Source organism: Lipotes vexillifer, unplaced genomic scaffold (genome assembly GCF_000442215.2).
Source record: "Lipotes vexillifer unplaced genomic scaffold, Lipotes_vexillifer_v1.1 scaffold1895, whole genome shotgun sequence".
Lineage (NCBI taxonomy): Eukaryota > Metazoa > Chordata > Mammalia > Artiodactyla > Lipotidae > Lipotes > Lipotes vexillifer.
In genome coordinates, this window is record NW_006778131.1 from 344362 (window position 1) to 354155 (window position 9794).

At 46.1% G+C, this 9794-nt stretch overlaps 1 pseudogene; it reads left to right on the top strand.

Annotated features, from left to right (window-relative positions):
- Positions 1–1600: 1600 nt before the first annotated feature.
- LOC103080194 (ataxin-2-like protein pseudogene) lies at positions 1601–7770 on the top strand (annotated as a pseudogene).
- Positions 7771–9794: the final 2024 nt, after the last annotated feature.

Sequence of the window (9794 nt, forward strand, 5' to 3'; positions counted from 1 at the left end):
TTTGACTATTGCCAATTCACACCCTTTTCATAAAACCTTCAAGATTTATTTCAGTTCCTTGTCTGACATAAAATGAGACATTGTATTACCTGTGAGAGAGGTGTTACAAGTAAAAGTGAAGGATGAATCAGTGCTTCTCAAAACCGTTTCCTCAGGATTGTTTGAAATCAGAGGAAAGATATTTAAAATGTAAGGAAAATACTGAAAAAATTCCATGTTCGGAAGATTGCTGTCCTTAAGGATATGGAGGTTAAGCAAGTTGCTTCCTAGCCCCTCATGTCTCCACTGTTTTCCTCAGTCTCACCCTTTTTGGTCCAACATTGAAAACTGTTTCAGAGGCTAATAATAAGTGGTGAGGGTGAAGGTGGTAGTGACCTATTAAATTATCCTGACCTGTTTTAAAGTTTGGGGCATGAGTAATGTCCCAAACCATGTGCTCACTTACCTTTAGTATTTACCTAGGTGTAATATTTATGTTAGAAGTGTTTCTTACAGCATCAATTTTCCCTTGGCTAGCTAAGAGGCAATCAATGGCTATGTGATTATTTGTGACAACACTGTGTCAATGAAAATTCAATTTACTATCAAGATAAGAAGAAAAATGGAATATTATTCAAGCCAAACTGAGAATTATAACCAGGGAAGCAGATTCTCAGCAAGCTCTGAGAACTGTTCCACCTGTTAGAAGTTGGAAAGCAAAGTCATATACATTTTTGAGACAAAGGATCATACATCAAAACGATATATTTTACATAAAGTTCACCAAGGATACATAGTCCAGGTAAACACATACAAAGAAACAGCAAGTCTCCATGATCCCCTACAGAGCTGGGAAAGAACACTATTCTTTTAAGAAGTTACATTGCTAACATCAGAAGAAAGAAATAAAATTGATTTTTAAGGTTGAGTAGGCTCTTCCATCTTTGAAGAGCTCTGATTAATGTGTATGGCAGATGCACCCTGCGCATTAGGGAGGGAGAAGACCCAAGTAACACAGAGAGAGAATTTTATGTTTAATTTTTTCTTGTCCTGCCTTAAAACATAAATTTTATTTCATCAACTGGATAATAAATTTAACCTAGTTTGTGGAGCTTCCAGAGCAGAAGGTATTCTCATAAGAAGTACCTGAAAGGAGCACAGATACTATTGGGAATATGTATGGTGTTTATATCAACTGTAGTGAGCCAGTCATTGTTCCTTTAAAGTAAACAGCTCTGAAGAGAACAGACTGATGATTATAGCTATGATAGCTCCAATATTAGTTCCCATTCCTGGCGTGGCAGGTTTTGTTGACAGGGTGGTGATGACCTGAGAAAAATCATTTTGTTGATGTGGAGTCAAGGTCTACTTTTCACAAGGCTGAAGTTTGGAATGCATTATGTGATTGAAATTTAAGAATGAGAAGGGGCCTATAAGATGAAATCTACCTTCTGAAATGTTAAAAGGAATAACTATTACATTTTTCTGTCAGCAGAATCAGATAGAAGAAGACAAGTCTAGTAATGAATTAAATTCAGAATTGTAGCTGTATTAGTCAGGGTCCTCCAGAGACATAGAACCAATAGGATATGAAAGGAGATCTATTATGAGGAACTGGGTCATGCAGTTACAGAGGCTAAGGAGGCCCATGATCCACGAGCTGCAGACACAGGAGGCCAGTGGTGTAGTTCAGTCCAAGACTGAAGGCCTGAGAATGGGAGAAGCCAATAGTGTAAATGCCAGCCTGAGGGCAGGAAAAGATGAGATGAGATGTCCCAGCTCAGCAGCAATGAGGCAGGAAAAAGGGGCAAATGCCTCCTTCTTCCACCTTTTTGTTTTATTCAGGCCCTTAACACATTGGATGTTGCCTACCAGTTGGAGAGGGCAACTTACTTTACTGAGCCCACCAGCTCAAATACTAATCTCATTTAGAAACACCCTCACAGACAACAACCAGAAATAGTTTCACCAGATACCTGGGCATTCCCTGATCCAGTCAAGTTGATACATAAAATTAACTACCACAGTAGCTAAGAGACAAATGAGCAAGGGAGTTTGTTTTACCTTAAGGGGCAGAAGACCTTAGGGAGTAAAAATATAACAGAATATAAATAATGGAGAGTAAGTTGAAAAACCTTTATCCAGTTAACAGAGGGTGTCAAAGTACAATAATAATAACCAAGACTAGAAGTAAGCAAAGAAAAATTGTACCAGGGAATCAGAAAATTATGTTCTGTTGCCTTGGACAGAAACAGTCTATGTCTGCAGTAACCAACTTGACCAGAGTCTTGGTTGGATACTGTTCACCCATGTAGCTGTCAGTTTACAGACTACTGATGGACTCGACATCCAGTGCTCTAGAGGAAATGGTGTATGTCTTCTTAATTAAGAAACGTGAATCTAATGACCATCTTGGAGTTTTGTTTTTTTTTTTTGCGGTACGCGGGCCTCTCACTGTTGTGGCCTCTCCCGTTGCGGAGCACAGGCTCTGGACGCGCAGGCTCAGTGGCCATGGCTCACGGGCCCAGCCGCTCCGCGACATGTGGGATCTTCCCAGACCGGGACACAAACCCGTGTCCCCTGCATCGGCAGGCGGACTCTCAACCACTGCGCCACCAGGGAAGCCCCATCTTGGAGTTTTGCTGATGTTTCAATTGTTAATAGTACATCATAATGTTCTTTCCATCATGGTTCAAGGGCAGAGCTCTCTGATGTCTCCCTGAAGACCAGCTTTTCAGGCTTCAGATCATGCAGGGTGACTGTTCTATAATGGAGCTTGAATCTGTTGGCAATAAAGCTGGATATGAGCCCCTTGTATTATTTAATCATATCAGTTTGCAATAGGTAGAATCTGACATTGGAAATGAAATTCCCAAACACATGGAAAGGCTTATCATTAACTTGGGAGGAGACAACTTGTGGGTCCTGGAGGGAGTTGGTCTTGTTCCGGTCAAGTCTAATTGGTAATACTTTAGGCCTTGAAATTTCAAGGATTTCTGAGAGCTTTGCTCATAATAATTTTAGGACTCCATTGATTCTCTCTACTTTTCCTGATGATTTTGGATGAAAAAGACAGTGAAGTTTCTGGATAAAAGGTGAACATTTACAGAGTTAAATAATAGCAATGCCAGTGAAATATGTGCCTATGTCAATGGAGAGATAACTGAATTTCTTGATTTCCACCATACCCCAGTCAGGAAAATAAAGTCAAGCAATTATTATTATTATTTTTAATAGAAGAAGGAGGAGGACTATTACCACTTTTAGGAAAGCCCTTGATTCACCCTAAGAAAAAGTAAATAATAACTGGAACACAATCATAGCTCATTGCTTGGGGCATTTGTATAAAATCCATTTGGGGATGTTCAAAGGGGCTTCAGGACTTTACCTCCTTTTTACTTCCTACTTTTATAGTTTTGTAAGGATCATGCCATTGGCAGCTAGGACATGTGTTAGAGATATCCTCAGCAGTAGCCTTATCAAAATCAGGCACCAACGTTATTTTCTAATTGTTGACAATTTATCTCCGCCACTGTGTGTGATGTATAAAACATGTTTACTTGAAATCTTTCGGCTCCAGAGACCTCTTGAGTGCCAAAGTTATCCCCATGAACTATGCATCTTAATCTCTTCCACATTTTTTTCTCTGCATCGTTGGTTTGTCTCTGAGGGTCAACAATAACCTCTGTAAGCCCCTTCAACATGCATCTTCCTTAAGTGCTTATAGGCACAATTACTCGGGTAAACGATGCTTGCTGATCATAGTGGTCACCTGCTATGTTTCGTTTTATTTGTTCAGAGGGAGGATGTCCCTGATGGATGACAGTTGGTTTTTGGCCAAGTACCAGAGACATGAGATTGTACAAGCATCGCACAGAAATTCTCGTGTTGCCTGCTGGATGTGAAACTATGCCTCCTCCAGGCTGAGCATCTGCTTTCTTTGGGGTTTCTTAATTCGGAAGAAATGTATTGGTCCCTAGGTCATATGGTCATGTGCAAAAATTAAATTTCAACTTACATACATGTTTTGTTAGGGTGGTCAATAAAATGCTTTGAGTCATAATAATGTGTTATGGTGAGATAAAATTATCTGGAATTAAAGGAATGGAGCTCCTGACACCGTGGGGCTCGCCCCCGCCCACCAACGGCGGTGGGGCCCCAGCTTCCCAGTCCACCTCCCTTCCCACAGTCTCCAGCAGGGGCCCAGACCAGGCCTCCTCTTTCCTGGGGGTCCCTGGCCTCCACCTCGGCTTCCCCAAGGCCTCCCGTGGCAGCTTCCCCCTGCCTGGGGCCTGCAGCTGCTGCTGGGATCAGGCTCCGCTGGAGCTGAGGACATCTTGGCGCCGCAGCCACGGCCACCACAGCAGAAACATCAGGAGAGGCCAGGGCAGTGGCCATCGGCAGCGCCAGGGGAAAAAGCACAGGAAAGGCACCCCACAGTCACTGGTGTTTGAGGGTGACAGCAATTCCAGAATGCTGCATTTCCTTACAACTGTTATGGGCTCCACTTGTGATGTAAAGGTGAAGAATGGTACCACCTGTGAAGGTATCTTCAAGATGCTGAGCTCAAAGTTTGAACTGGCAGTAGACGCTGTGCACAGAAAGCATCGGAGCCAGCAGGTGGTCCTCATCAGGAAGACATTGTGGACACCATGGTGTTTAAGTCAAGTGATGTGCTTGTCCACTTCCAAAATGTTGACTTCAATTATGCTGCTAAAGTTCACTGATTCAGCCATTGCCATGAACTCAAAAGTGAGTGGGGAGCACAAAGAGAAGATGCTTCAGTGCTGGGAGGGGGGCAACAGCAACAGTGATGACTATGACCTGGAGTCTGACATGTCCAATGGATGGGACCCCAATGAAATGTTCAAGTTCAATGAAGAGAACTACAGTGTAAAGACCGCCTATGACAGTAGTCTCTCTTCTTGTCCCTCAGAGAAGGACAACTCAGAAGAATTTCATCAGCAGGAGCTGTGTGCAGCCCAGTTGACTTGAAAGACTAAACCGAGCCCCCAGTACCGCCTGCAGATCACCATGAAGAATGATGAAGGGTGCACCGAGGAGGAGAACAGTGCAGTTCAGCAGCGGGACGAGAGAGCCCCAGCTTGGCATCTAGAGAGGGAAAGTATATCCCTCTACCCCATCGAGCTCAGGAATGTCCCAGGGGAGGAGTTTGATGCAGTAGTTCTCGTGCCTGCCGGCCTGGCCTTAGCTCTTTGCCACCTCTTGGCCTTCACCCTCTTGACAATAGCAGCCCTAGCCCAGGTTCTGAGACACGCAGTATCAATGGAGACCCCTCCCGCACGTCCCCTAAGGCACAGTGGCCTCTGAGAGGTACCAAGACTCTGTCTTCCCCCAGCAACAGGCCTTCTGGAGAAGCTTCTGTTCCACCTGCTCCTGCAGTGGGCCAGATGTACCCCCTGCACTCTCCCAAGTCAGCTGCCCCTGCCCCAGTCTCAGCTTCCTGTCCTGAGCCTCCCATCTGCTCAGCAGTACCGACCTCTTCAGCTTCCATCCCCGTGATGTCATCAGTTGGGGATCCTGGAGTAGGCTCCATTTCCCCAGCTTCTCCAAAGATCTCACTGGCCCCCACAGATGTAAAAGAACTCCTGGCCAAGTAACCTGAGAGAATGCTGCAGTTCCAGGAGCTGTCCTGGATAGCTAGGAAAGTCCATGGCCTTCAGAACAAACAGAAACGCTTTCAACTGGGAGAACTGAGAAAGTTTGGGGCCCAGTTTAAGTTTCAGCCTAGTAGCTCCCCTGAGACCAACCTGGATCCTTTCCCTCCCCAGATCCTAAAGAAGGAGGCCAAAGGGAAGGAGAAGGAGGTCTTTTGGTTCAGACTCCATGGGGGCTGTTTCTTCCTTTTAGAATCTGTATCGCTTAAGGAGGATGAACTACCCCTGCCACCAGCAGGAGGCACCGAGGGGTGGGATCAGCCCCCTCTGCCTTGCCCAAGCCAAAGAGATGACAAGGATGAGGTCCCTGTTGCTGAACAAGTGAAGAAGTCAACACTGAATCCTAAGGCCAAGGAGTTCAATCCCACTAAGCCCCTGCTGTCTGTTAATAAATCAACCAGTACTCCAACTTCTCCTGGGCCCTGGACTCATTCAACTCCCTCCATCCCGGTGCTGACAGCAGGTCAGAGTGGGCTATAAAGCCCCCAGTACATTTCCTACATACCTCAGATACACATGGGACCAGCTGTTCAGGCACCTCAGGACAGAAATCCTGTGTCCAACTCAATGCTTGGACAGCAGGACAAGTATCAGGGAGCAGAAGGCTCCCTGCCGTCCCAGCACTCAGACAAATACCAGACAGCTTCAGCGCCTCTGATGATGCAGGCCACCGCCACCGCTTCTGCCCCACCTCTGATGGCTGCCACACCTTATTCTTCCTACATCCCCTACAACCCACAGGAGTTCCCAGGCCAGCCCACCATGATGCAGCCCATAGCCTCCTACCCCTCACAGACAGTGTTGGCCCCCATGCTTCAAAGCAACCCATGCATGCTGACGTCAGGGAGCCATCCCCAGGCCATTGTGTACCCTTCACCTCTCAGTACACTTCTGCAGAGCAGCCCACCCCCCAAGCCCTTTATGCCAGTGTTCACCAGTCCTATCTGCACCATGCCATGTAGCTCCATGCGCACCAGCCACAACCAGCCACCATGCCTATTGGGAGCCAACTGCAATCCCAGAATGTGGACCCTGGTCCCATCCAGCACCAGGTGGGGCAGGCCCCACACCTGGGCAGTGTATAGCCATAGCAGAACCTGTACCACCCAGGGGTCCTGACAGGTACACCACCTTCTCTGCCACCTGGACCTTCTGCCCAGTCCCGTCAAAGCAGCTTCCCCCAACCAGCCGTTGTGTATTCCATCCATGCCCACCAGCAGCTGCCCCCTGGTGTCACCAATATGGCTCATGTTACCCACGCCCATGTCCAAACTGGAATCACAACAGCCCATCCTCCTCACCCTGGAGCTCCCCACCTGCCCCAGATGATGATGCTGCACCTACCCCAGAGCCATGGGGGCTCCCCTCAAGGTGCAATGCCCCAGAGTGGGGTGCCTGCATTCTCAGCTTCCATACCCTCACCCTACCCCTACATCGGACACTCCCAAGGTGAGCAGCCTGGCCAGGTTCCTGGCTGTCTGGGAGGAGCTGATGACAGGATTCATGAGTTCTCATTAGCTGGAGGAATTTAGCTGATGCACTGCAGGTAGGGCAGGATGCACGGGCTCTGGGTGGGGAGTGAGGGGTCTTGGAGGCAGGGCTGTTGCACAGGGCGCCTGCCGACCTGCACCTGTCTGTGATGTAGGGTGAGCAGAAGCCACAGTCGCTGCCACCAGGGGCTTGCTCCTGGCTCTGTTCTTTGCTTCCTTCCATCCTCCCTCAGTTGTGATCCAGCAGCCCCCCTCCCCGCTGCCTCCTCAGCTCTCAGTGAACACAACTGTCTCTTGACTTAGCCAAGGTAAGGTCAGCACAGCAGACAACGTCAGGCTGGGATGTGGGGGGCTGAGCTGGGCACATGAGGAAGAGCTCTGGTTCACTGGGAAACGGTGATTGATCTGTACTTCTGACAGCCCCATGAGACACCTTGAGGAGGCCGGTCCTAACAACACTCCCCCCACACCCTACACTGGACGGCATGGGATGAAGAGACAGCTGCTTGGATTCTAATGTGCCTGCTCTCTTCTCTTTCCTCTCCAACCAGTTCAATCTCATCCCTCCGGCAGCTCCCCTTCTACCCCCCATGGAACTGAAGATTGTCCTGGCTGTGACCTGAGACCTCCATGAGTGGAGGGAAGAGTGATCTATGTCTCTTCCCCCAGCAGCTCGGAGAAGTCCCTGCCCCCCAGCCCCTTAGCTCTCCCTTGGGGAGCTGTGGAATTCCTGCCAAGCGCCTTAAATGGGAAGGACCTCAAAGTGGGCAGGGCCAGGGTCCAGCAGGGGTGGAGGGTTTCTTCTCTGTCCCTGCCCATCCCCACCACATCTTGCTCTCCTATCCTCTCATATATGCCCCCACTGGAGATGGAAGATCTTTTATTTTCTATTATTTATAACCTCAGACTTGGACCCCCTGTTCTTTCTTCCCCATTAACTTGAGTGATCTGTGTGAGAGACACAGGTGACCCACCAGGATGGTTGGACAAGGACTTTTAACGTTTTATTACATACAAATAATTTTTAAAATTAAAAAAAAATATGAAAGTTTAAACTAATGTGAGATGCCCTCATGGGCTGTGGAGGGAAATGGGCATCTGGGAAGGGTCAAAGCAGAACCTGGTGTGCAACACATTCATGGTCTCATGTGTGACATCCCCACAGATGCTCAACAGTAATCCTATGAGAGATTTTAAGTGATGATAAAAATGCTGCATTACCAGGTGAATTCAGAGGCCAGGAAAATATTGGTGTCACCTCATTTGCACTCATATCTGGCAAGGATTACATAAATGATTATCTACTTGAATACATTTCCTCCTTTTACTTTCAAGTCTCCAAGAAAAACCTTTGGTTGACTCGGTACATTATCAGTAATTAAAGTTTAATATTTACAGTGTCTCTCCAAACTTGTGTTCTTTTAAAAATGTGACATAACTGTGGTGCTGCACTGTTCCATTTTCTAAGGGGTAGCTAATAAGTTTATAGTTCCTTCAGTTTAACAGGACACAAATTAGAAACTGGGCCGTACTTCTTGATTTTTTTCCTAGAATTGGTTCTTATAATGAATTTTGAATTGTCCTTTTCCTGACAGAATTCACTTGGGTTTCCAAGGTATTTTCAAACCCAGCTTATGGGACTTCAGCATGAGGGTCCCTATAAAGCCATCAAGTATGAGGAGAATGCTCAACTAATGACTAATGGGAGAGCTCTTTTCCTACTGGGGAGGAAAGCAGTTATCTCTTGGCCTTGGTTTTAGTCATCTTCATTGCTATAACAACCCAAAATGTTTCTACTCAATAACAATTTCCAAAGGCAAGAGAAAATGTGTTGCTAAGGAGACAGCTGACACACAGAGGAAGGAGGGGTTTACAGCATCTGTGACCATGCAGCTACGGTTTCTCATGCCTCTAGCTCTTGGACCACAGGGATTCACAAAAGCCTCTCCATGAGACTGCAGTGACACAAAGATACTGGTAGATCCCTCACAGTCCTCAGATCATATTTCATGCCAATTCATCTCAATCCAGGAGATTTGATATGTATCTTGAATAACTTCCTTGGTGGCAAACCCAGAAGGAACAAACAGAGAGCTCAGTTTTACAATTGTACTTCATATGTGGGAGATCATTTAATCACAGCCATAATGTAGTTGAGAATGTGGAAGCGATAGGGTGGTGGAAAGTGGACTTAGCTAAGAACCTGAAGAGATGTATACTTGGTGTCACTGTACCCTGAAAAATTATGGTGGTCTTCCATATTCATCAAAACTCTTTTAAACAGAACTGAAAGATATAAGTACTGATGTCTTCTCCTTTTTAAAAAATAATTGCACTTTAAATATCACTTAATTAACTTATCTTTTATTATTTCCATAATAAGGAAACCTAAAATTCTTAACAGCAATTGAAAACTGCAATGGTCTACCCACTATCAAAGTCAAATTACACAGCAAAGGGAAAATTTGCCCAGGGTCTGATCACCAGGTGAGAAATGTGAGAAAGAGGTAAAGAGAAGTTCTCTCAGGGGTGGAGAAGTTCAGCTGGAATGTTTACCTGAGGTGGCCACAAGCAGCAAATCTAAAAATCACAATCTTGAAGAGAAACTAAAGATCTTAGATAAGTTGTTCCAAGTTTTCAGACTAAT